The following is a 9,886-nucleotide window of genomic DNA, read 5'->3' on the forward strand; positions in this document are numbered from 1 at the left end:
GCTAATCAGACTGTTAATTATATTCATTGGATTTTTTTTTTAAATAAAACATTATTTTATCCTAAAAGCTAAATAAAATCTGGCTTGACTTTAAGAAAAACAGGTTCTGCTTTTGATTATGGAATAGTTCAAACACTTTATTACTTTGTTTCCTTTTGTTCTAAATAAGTGATAGTAAGCAGGCCAGAAGTACTTTTCCTCAGGCTTGTCGATTTATAAATATGTAGTTTATTGCAATTAGATATATCTATTATCCCCCCCCCCCACACACACACACACATACACACACATTTACTTGTGTGAAACAAAGCAACGAAAGAGCTTCTGCGTAGTCGTTCAACTTGCTAGACAAAAAAAAAACAAAAGAAAAAGTCAAACCATTGAAGAGTTATGAAAAAAGGAAGGTCAGAATTTCAATAATAATCCTGAGTAAGCTATACATTGCCAGAAAACCAGACAGGATGCTCATGGTTGGAATGCTTTAACCATAGGCCAAGTAATTGTGCACCAGCTAAATAGCAACAACTGATACATAATTATATAGGTACACAATGGTTTCATGGAATATAGTTATGTAATGTGTTACTGTGAATCTGATAAGAAAAAAAAACAAGACAAATGTTGAAAACTTGGCATTAGCCACAGCCATCACTATGTATGAGTGCAAGCATATCATCATCATCATCATTTGGTGTCTGTTTAACATACTGGCATGGGTTGGATGGTTTGACTGAAAACTAGTAAGCCAGGGAGCTGCACCAGGCTCTAGTCTGATTTGGCATGGTTTCTACAGCTTGTTGCCCTCCCTAATGTCAACCACTCTGAGAGTGTTGTGGCGGTTTTTTTTTATACATGCCACCAGCACAGGTGCCATTGCCCTGATACTGGCATCGGCCACAACTATAGTCTCACTTGGCTTGACAGGTCTACACAAGCATGGTATATCACCAAAGATTTTGGTCACCTGGCACTGGCTTCACGAGACCCAATGCTTGAACAGTGCATTTACATGCCACCAGCATGGGTGCCTGTCAGACGGCACTGGTATCAGCCACAACTATGATTTCACTCAGTTCAACAGGTCTTCACAAGCACAGCATATCGTCCAACATTTGAAGCGTGCTTTTAACATGCCAGTTACATGACACTGGCATCAGCCATGACAACATCTCAATGCATATATATGAATTTAAATATTAGAGACTCTATAAGATTTTTGGGGTCCACACAACAAAATAGTAATTTGGGGATCCACAATAGTATTTTAAGTGACCCTGATAAAATTTTGCTTTAAATGTATATATTAGTATTTATTGCAAGAAACAGTCAGGTTTCTTTCTCTGACATTTTACATAATTCAACCTATACATGTTAATAATGTGTGAAAAACAAAATAGGAATTTTGAAAGAAGTTTCTCTTAAACTAGATTTTAAACATCAAATGGCTAAGGGTGTCCACCAGAATAAAATAGTACGAGCGTGGCCTTTGCCAGTAAGACATCCAAGCGAGATCGTTGCCAGTGCTGATGGACTGGCTCCTGTGCTGGTGGCACATAAAATACACCATTTCGAGTGTGGCCATTGCCAGTACCCGCTTGACTGGCCCTCGTGCCGGTGGCACGTAAAAGCACCTGCTACGCTCTCGGAGTGGTTGGTGTTAGGAAGGGCATCCAGCTGTAGAAACCTACCCAAATCAGATTGGAGCCTGGTGTCGCCTCCTGGTCCACCAGTCCTCAGTTAAATCATCCAACCCATGCTAGCATGAAAAGTGGACGTTAAACGATGATGATGATGATAAAGAATCAAAGATTTAAAAAATCAAAGATAAAGTAATCAACGATAAAAAAAATGGATAAAAAACGGTTGAGAAACTCTTTGCTAAAGGGTTAATGTAGAGGCAAGGTGTTGCATCATCAGTAAGTAATACATTTATTACCTCTGCCTTAGTGAAGGTAGAGGTATTGTTTTCAGTTGTGTTTATGTTTGTTTGTTTGTCTGTGGACAAGATATCTTAAGAACCACTGGATGGATTTGAATGAAATTTTCAGGGATGCTTGGCCTCATGACTGGCATGAACTGATTAGATTTGGGGATTGATCTGGTACCGGACAAGGATCTGGATTATTTTTCCAGTTTTTCTACTTAATTTTTGAGAGTGGTTGGGTTCATTTTTAGCATTCTTGTTTGTGAGAGCAGTAGAGTTTATTTCAGATATTCTCATTTTAAAATTCATCTCTGGGTAATTGTTGGTGTTGCCTTGGCAGAGGTTTGCGCTCTCTGAGTGCTCTTATTTACAACAGATATGCATATAGACAACTGACCAGGTGGTTAGAGTGTTGGACTCACCATCATAAAATTGTGGGTTTGATTTCTGGATTGTGTCCTTAAGAAAGGCACCTAATTTTACAATGCTCCAATCAACTAAGCTGAAAATGAATACTAGCCCCAGTACTGGTGCAGCCTCTCTCCCTCCACCTTCCACTTCCTAGGTCAAGATTACAAGGGATGAGTAGAGGGTTTATGTCTGTTTCTGACTATATAGCCACTTATGGTACAAGCTGCCACTTCATACTTGTTTGTACATGATAGTTAAGCATGAGTGTGTCTGTGTGTGTTTTTACTGATGCATATTGGTGAAAAATGTAAACGTTGGTGAAAAAGTAAAACACTGGTACTTTGTACTTTTAAATAAAAGTACGATTTAATTTCGTATTTGTTTTGCACCATGCTGCATAGACAATCTTTTGTCACTCTCACTGAAATCAATGATTGGTTCATTGGAAGATTACTAACCAATGTAATTGTTGTTCACAGATTGCAATGTGAGTATACAAAATAAATAAATGAACAAGTACGAAAATGTATTAACAATGGATGCTATGTGTTGGTTGAACAAGTGCCAAAATTTAGGAGTTAATAAAATGCTGAGGACGCAAAAGAGGTGAAAAATAGATTTCTAGCTATGATGTAGGCTCAGGTATGGCTGTGTGGTTAAGAAGTTCACTTTGCAACCATATGGTTTCAGGTTCCATCCCACTGAGTGATGCCTTGGACAAGTGTCTTCTACTATAACCCCAGACCTACCAATGCCTTGTGACTGAATTTGGTAGACAGGATTCACATGGAAGCCTGTTGTGTATGTGCATGTGTGTTTGTGTGTGTGTGTGTGTGCATATATGTATATGTATGAGTGTGTGTGCGTGCATATATGTATGTGTGTGCATGTATGTATATATGTGCATGTATGTATATATGTGCATGTATGTATATATGTGCATGTATGTATATATGTGCATGTATGTATGTGTGTGTGCGTGCGTGTGTGAGCATGTGTGTGTGTATAAGTGTGGCCTAGTGGTTAGGCTGTTGCACTCATGATCGCCAGATCATGGGTTTGATTCCCTGAATAGGCAGCGCATTGTGTTCTTGAGCAAAACACTTCATTTCACATTGCTCTAGTCCCTCTTTGATCAAGGGGAGATTGTTGGCCTGCTTACCCTACCAGCAGGGTAGCGTCATTCGAAGGTTAATAAAAAATCCAGAAGTGCATTGTGACCAGCGATGCATAACAACATCTGATAGCCTGGTCAATCACGTGACATATCACGTGATCACATGATATAAGTATGTATATATGTATATATATGTGTGTGTGCATGTGTGCTTTTTTCTTTGTGTTTGCCCCACCACCATCACTTGACAAGTGGTGTTGGTTTGTTTACATCCCCGTAATTTTGCAGTTCAGCAACAGAGACCAACAGAATAAATATCAAAATTTTAAAAATAAATTATGTCATATGTAAACAAACATAAGTTTATGATTAAAGTAAACAAACAATTTTTTTTTTTTTTTGAAGCATTGAGATGTATTGTAAGATACAGAAATAAATTTATTTCTCAAATGCATGATAATGCTATAAATAGCGTGATCAGGATAAATTATCCATATAATGCAGAAAAATACGTTACCGGCCAGCCATGAGACTCGAACTCACATCTCTGTGATTACATGTCAAGTGTTTTACAATTAAACCAAACTGCCCAGCAACAAATTCTTCTGCAATTTTAGAACTTATAAATTTAGCTTCATAAGACGCAAACATTAAATTCTTGTTTTTGAAGCCCTGAAATGGATTGCTGATAGATTTTTCTGCTCTGTAAGGATTTTATCCTATATATGCTATTCTATCAGTATTTACACATTGAAAAATATATCTTTCTACTTGTTCTACAATACATTTCAGCGCTTCCAAAACAAACTTTTTTTGTTTATATATGACGTACTTTATATTATATCTGTGGAGGCACAATGGCCCAGTGGTTTGGGCAGCGGACTCGTGGTCATAGGATCGCGGTCTCGATTCCCAGACCGGGCGTTGTGAGTGTTTATTGAGCGAAAACACCTAAAGCTCCACGAGGCTCCGGCAGGGGATGGTGGCGAACCCTGTTGTACTCTTCCACCACAACTTTCTCTCACTCTTTCTTCCTGTTTCTGTTGTACTTGTATTTCAGAGGGTCAGCCTTGTCACACTGTGTCATGCTGAATATCCCCAAGAACTACGTTAAGGGTACATGTGTCTGTGGAGTGCTCAGCCACTTGCACGTTAATTTCACGTGCAGGCTGTTCCGTTGATCGGATGAACTGGAACCCTCAACGTCGTAAGCGATGGAGTGCCAACAACAATATTATATCTAGTGTTTCTGGATGACTTCATAAGTTCTAAAATTGCAGAAGAATTTTTCGGTAAAGTAGTTTAGCTTAATGGTAGAGGGTTTAATTCTTATGGCTGGTTGCTGATAGATTTTCTGCTCTGTAAGGATTTTATCCTACATATATATACTGTTCTATCACTATTTACGCGTTGAGAAATATATCTTTCTAGTTGTTCTTTAAAAAATAAGTACTGGGGACAAATTTTCAGTTAAACTCTTCAAGGCAGAGTCCCAACATCTTTTTATCTTTCACTTGTTTCAGCCATTAGACTGTGACCATGCTGGGGTACCATCTTGGGGAATTATAGTAAAACCAATCAACTCTGGTACTTATTTTTTAGCTTGGCACTTAGTCTATCAGTCTTTATTGCCGAATTGCTAAGTTATAGGGACATAAACACACCAACACCGTTTGTCAATCAGTGGTGAGAGACAAACACAAAGACACCCAAACCTCACATACATACACACACATGCGCCCACGTGTGTGTGTGTTTTTGTGTGTGTGTGTGCATATATATATATATATATATATATATATATATATATATATATATATATATATGTGTGTGTGTGTGTGTATGTATATGAATGACAGGCTTCTTTCGGTTTCCATCCACCAGACCCATCTCACAAGGCTTTGGTCAGCCCTAGGCTATAGTAGAAGACACTTGCCCATGATTGCACACAATGGAACTGAACCTGAAGCAATGTAGATGGGAAACAAACTTCCTACCACACAGCCATGCTTGTACCACAGTCCAATGACTGAAACAAGCTTAAAAATAAAAGATAAAAGAACAAGAATACAAAATAACAAAGAAGGAGGCTCAAGTGAAGAGAAGATGTAATAATTGCAGACCTATCCAACCCATATGTCACCATGAGAGCAAAACTAATAATCCTTTCTACTAAAGGTATAAGGCCTGGAATTTGTGGCATGGGGACTAGCTGATTACATCGACACCTGTGTTTCACTGGAACTTAATTTATCAACCCTCAAAAGGATGAAAGGCAAAGTCGACCTTGGTGGAATTTGAACTCAGAATGCAGCAGCAGATGAAATACTGCCAAGCATTTTGCCCAACATGCTAACAATTCTGCCAGCTTGCTGCCTTTATATTATTATTATTATTTTATGTTTGACTTTTGTTTTGCATTTGTACAAGTTGGATCCAAGTCTCACCCAGAGACCTCAAGAGACAACAAGTTAGAAGTTCATGTAGGTGTTATGCCTAGGGTACCATATATTTGGATTTGTACAGTTTTGTTCAAGTGAATGTTTAAGAAACCATAAGAAAATTATGTTTGCTTTAAAATTTGAGATCACATAGACAGTATTTTACGTAGGATATGGGCAGTTCCCATGAGCACTATCTTTTGAACTTCAGCCATTTTGGGGTTTCCTGGAATCTGATCTAGGTAGTAATCAGCCCGTTTCGCTGTCATTCCCAGGGCACCTATGACAATAGGTATTGTTTTTGTCTTCAGATTCCACATTTTGCTAATTTCTATTTCAAGATCTTTATATTTGCTCAGTTTTTGGTAGGTCTTGACAGATACGTTTATATCGATTGGGACAGTCATATCAATGAGGAGGCATGATTTTTGTCTGAAGTCTTTCAGTATGATGTCTGGCCTATTTGCGTCTATCTTTCTGTCAGTTTGAATGGTGAAGTTCCAGAGGAGTGCAATGTGATCATTTTCAAGTACTGGGGGTGGTTTGTGTTCCCACCAGTTTTTATCATGGGGCAAGTCCAGGTTTTTGCATATTACCCAGTGAATATATTGTGCAGCTCTATCATGCCTGTTGAGATACTCTGTAGGCGCAAGCAGACTGCACATGGAGACAACATGATCGATGGTCTCATTTTGTTGTTGGCATATACGACATAATGGGGAGCTGCCGTTCTTTAATATGTTGGCCTGGTAGTTCTTTGTAGGTAGGCATTGATCTTGGGCTGCTATGATAAACCCCTCTGTTTCTGATTTCAAGCCAGAGGCCATTAACCATTGGTGGGTAAGGGCTTTGTCAATATCTGCATTATTCGCTCTCTTTGGGTATTTGCCATTGAGAGGTTTTCCATACCATTTTTCAGTCATAATAGCTAAGGCAGCAATTTTAGCACGGGTTTTCAAGCGCTTAGCTTTTTCTGCAGGTGTTTCTAGTTCGTCTAATTCTTGAATTTGTTGCAATTGGAATTCACTTAGATATTCCTTTGCCTGTTTTGTTACTGAGTAAGATGCTTTCTTGCTTTCATATTTTAAGACAAGTTTTAGCATCCAGTCCTCAGAGTTTTTCAGATAGGTGTCTAGGCCAATTGTGGCTACCTTCATTGATAATGCCAGCTGTAAAAGTCCTCGGCCTCCTTCTTTTCTTGGCAGATAAAGACGTTCTATATCTGCCTTAGGGTGGTGCATTCTATGCATTGTCAACAGTTTTCGTATTTTTCTGTCAACATTACATATTTCAGTAATTGACCAGTTAACGATGTTAAAACTGTAAGTCACGACTGGTATGGCTAGAGCATTGATCGCTTCGATCCTGTTTCTCGCGTTCAGCTCTGTCTTCAGTATTGCTCTCACCCTGCGATAACATTCTCTTCTGATCCTTTCCCTCATCACTGAGTGCTTGATATTGTCCCCTTCAATTACCCCTAGGTATTTGTATTATTATTATTATTATTATTATTATTATTATTATTATTATTATTATTATTATTATAATAATAATAATAATAATAATAATAATCCTTTCTACTATAGGCAAAAAGCCTGGATTTTGTGGGGAGGGGCACAGCCAATCACATCAACCTCACTACTCAACTGGTACTTATTTTATCGACCCCCCGAAAGAATGAAAGGCAAAGTTGACCTCAACGGAATTTTGAAACTCAAAACATAGCGGCAGATGAAATACTGCAAAGCATTTTGCTTAGCGTGCTAACAATTCTGCCAGCTCCCCACCTTAGAGAACAAAATCTAATAATGACGGCTGGTAGTAATGATGATGATCAGGGAAGTGGAGTGGAGAATACTTTGTTATTTTAAACACTAATAAAATATGGATTGTAGACAGAATTTATATATAGCATCTTATATAATTCCTTGACTGATTTGCACTTATCTGATTGCTCAGAAGCAAACACCAAGAAGAGAGGGAAAGAAAAGTATACTTCATATATGTAAGTGTGTATGTATTTGTGTATGTACATTTGCGTGTGTGTGTGTGTGTGTGTGTGGTGTGCATGTGTGTGCATGTGTGTGTGGTCTTAGAATGATGCCATAATGCCATAATAGTTGGCATCAATACAAATACACGATGCAACAGATTCTAACAGGAATCTTTTGACTGGATTAATAATCTTTGGGTAATAAAGGGGAGTGTAACAAAAAAAAAAATTATCCCCTCCTCCTTTCTCTCTTTCTCTTTCTCTCTCTGTCTCTGTGTCTTTCTATCTGTATGTCTCTCTCTCTCTCTCTCTCTGTCTCTCTCTCTCTCTGTCTCTCTGTCTCTCTGTCTCACCCTTCTCTCTTGTTTAACCCAGTCTTGGAGATTACATGCTGCAATAAAATAAAAGACTTATAAACCCTGTTTTCTCTCCTTTTTGAGACTTACCATTCTTATTATATCTTCTCATTCATTATCACACCTCCATTCGTCACCACCACCACTTCCACCACCACCATCACCAATCACCACCACCATCACTTCCACCACAGCTGTCACTGCCACCACCACCACCACCATCACATACACAGTCAGAGTCACCTCATCTCTCATTCTTAATAAAATATTCTGAACGCTTCCTTTCCCTTACACTACATTAATATATGTAGATGAATGCAAAGAAATCTTTTATTATCATTATTATTGTTGTTATTATTATTATTATTGTTGTTATTATTATTATTATTACTTTACTTTTGTAGCACAATCTCCTTTCTAATATAGTTACTTGGTCAACCTTTTACTTTCACACTCACGTTCATACTTCTCTTCCTCCACTCTCTCTCTCTTTTTCTCTCTCTCTCTCTCTTTCACTTTCTCCCAGTGTGTGTGTGTGTGTGTCTCTCTCTCTTTCTCTCTCTCACACACACACCAATATATGTAGATTAATGCAATTACAAATAGCTTCCAAGAAACCAAACACATACATGTATACATACATACATATGTATTATGAACACATTATAATGCAGAAACACACACCTTACAAATGCATAAATACACATCATATATATGTGTGTGTGTGTATGTATATACACACACACACGCATACATATAGGCACAGTAGTGGATGTGTGATAAGTAGCTTGGTTACCAACCACATGGTTCCAGGTTCAGTCCCAATGTGCGGCACCAAGTGTCTTCTATCAAAGCCTTGTGAGTGGATTTGGTGGACGGAAACTGAAAAGAAGCCCATCGTATATGTGTGTGTGTGTGTGTGTGTGTGTGTGTGTGTGTCTGTCTGTCTGTCTGTCTGTTTGTGTTCGTCCCACCACCATTGCTTGACAACTGATGTTGGTGTGTTTATGTCCCCATAACTTAGCGGTTTGGCATAAGAGAGCAGTAAAATAAGTACTAAGCTTACAAAGAATAAGTACTGGGGTCGATTTGTTCAACTAAAGGCGGTGCTCCAGCATGGCCACAGTCAAATGACTGAAACAAGTAAAAGAACAAAAGAATACATTAAACATAAACACAGAAACACACACTGTGAACACGCGTAGAAACAAACACATAAACACACACACACATACACACATTATAAACTCACAAATGTACACATTATAAATACACAAACACATCCAAATGACAGGAAAAAAAATAAATAAATAAAAACATTCCTAATTGTCACATTTAATCTACACTAAGCTAATCTATTTACATATCTTATATCAACATGAGAAGAACTAATTTCTGCAGTGGCTTTAGTCACTGTTGCCTGCTAATGTACCAGAAACATATATCATTTTACTCCATTCATTATGAAATGAGAGAAGACAAAATGTAGGTTATGAAAGTCCATTGAAGCATGACATTATAGATTTTTTCAGTAAAAGAAGAAAATAAGCAGATTTTTATTCGATTCAGAGCGATACATTATTCTTTTTCATAGTTTGTGAGCAAATACTTGCTGATAGATATATATATACCCTTTTACTGGTT

The sequence above is a fragment of the Octopus bimaculoides genome, chromosome 1, assembly GCF_046866305.1.
Source record: "Octopus bimaculoides isolate indiv1 chromosome 1, ASM4686630v1, whole genome shotgun sequence".
NCBI lineage: Eukaryota > Metazoa > Mollusca > Cephalopoda > Octopoda > Octopodidae > Octopus > Octopus bimaculoides.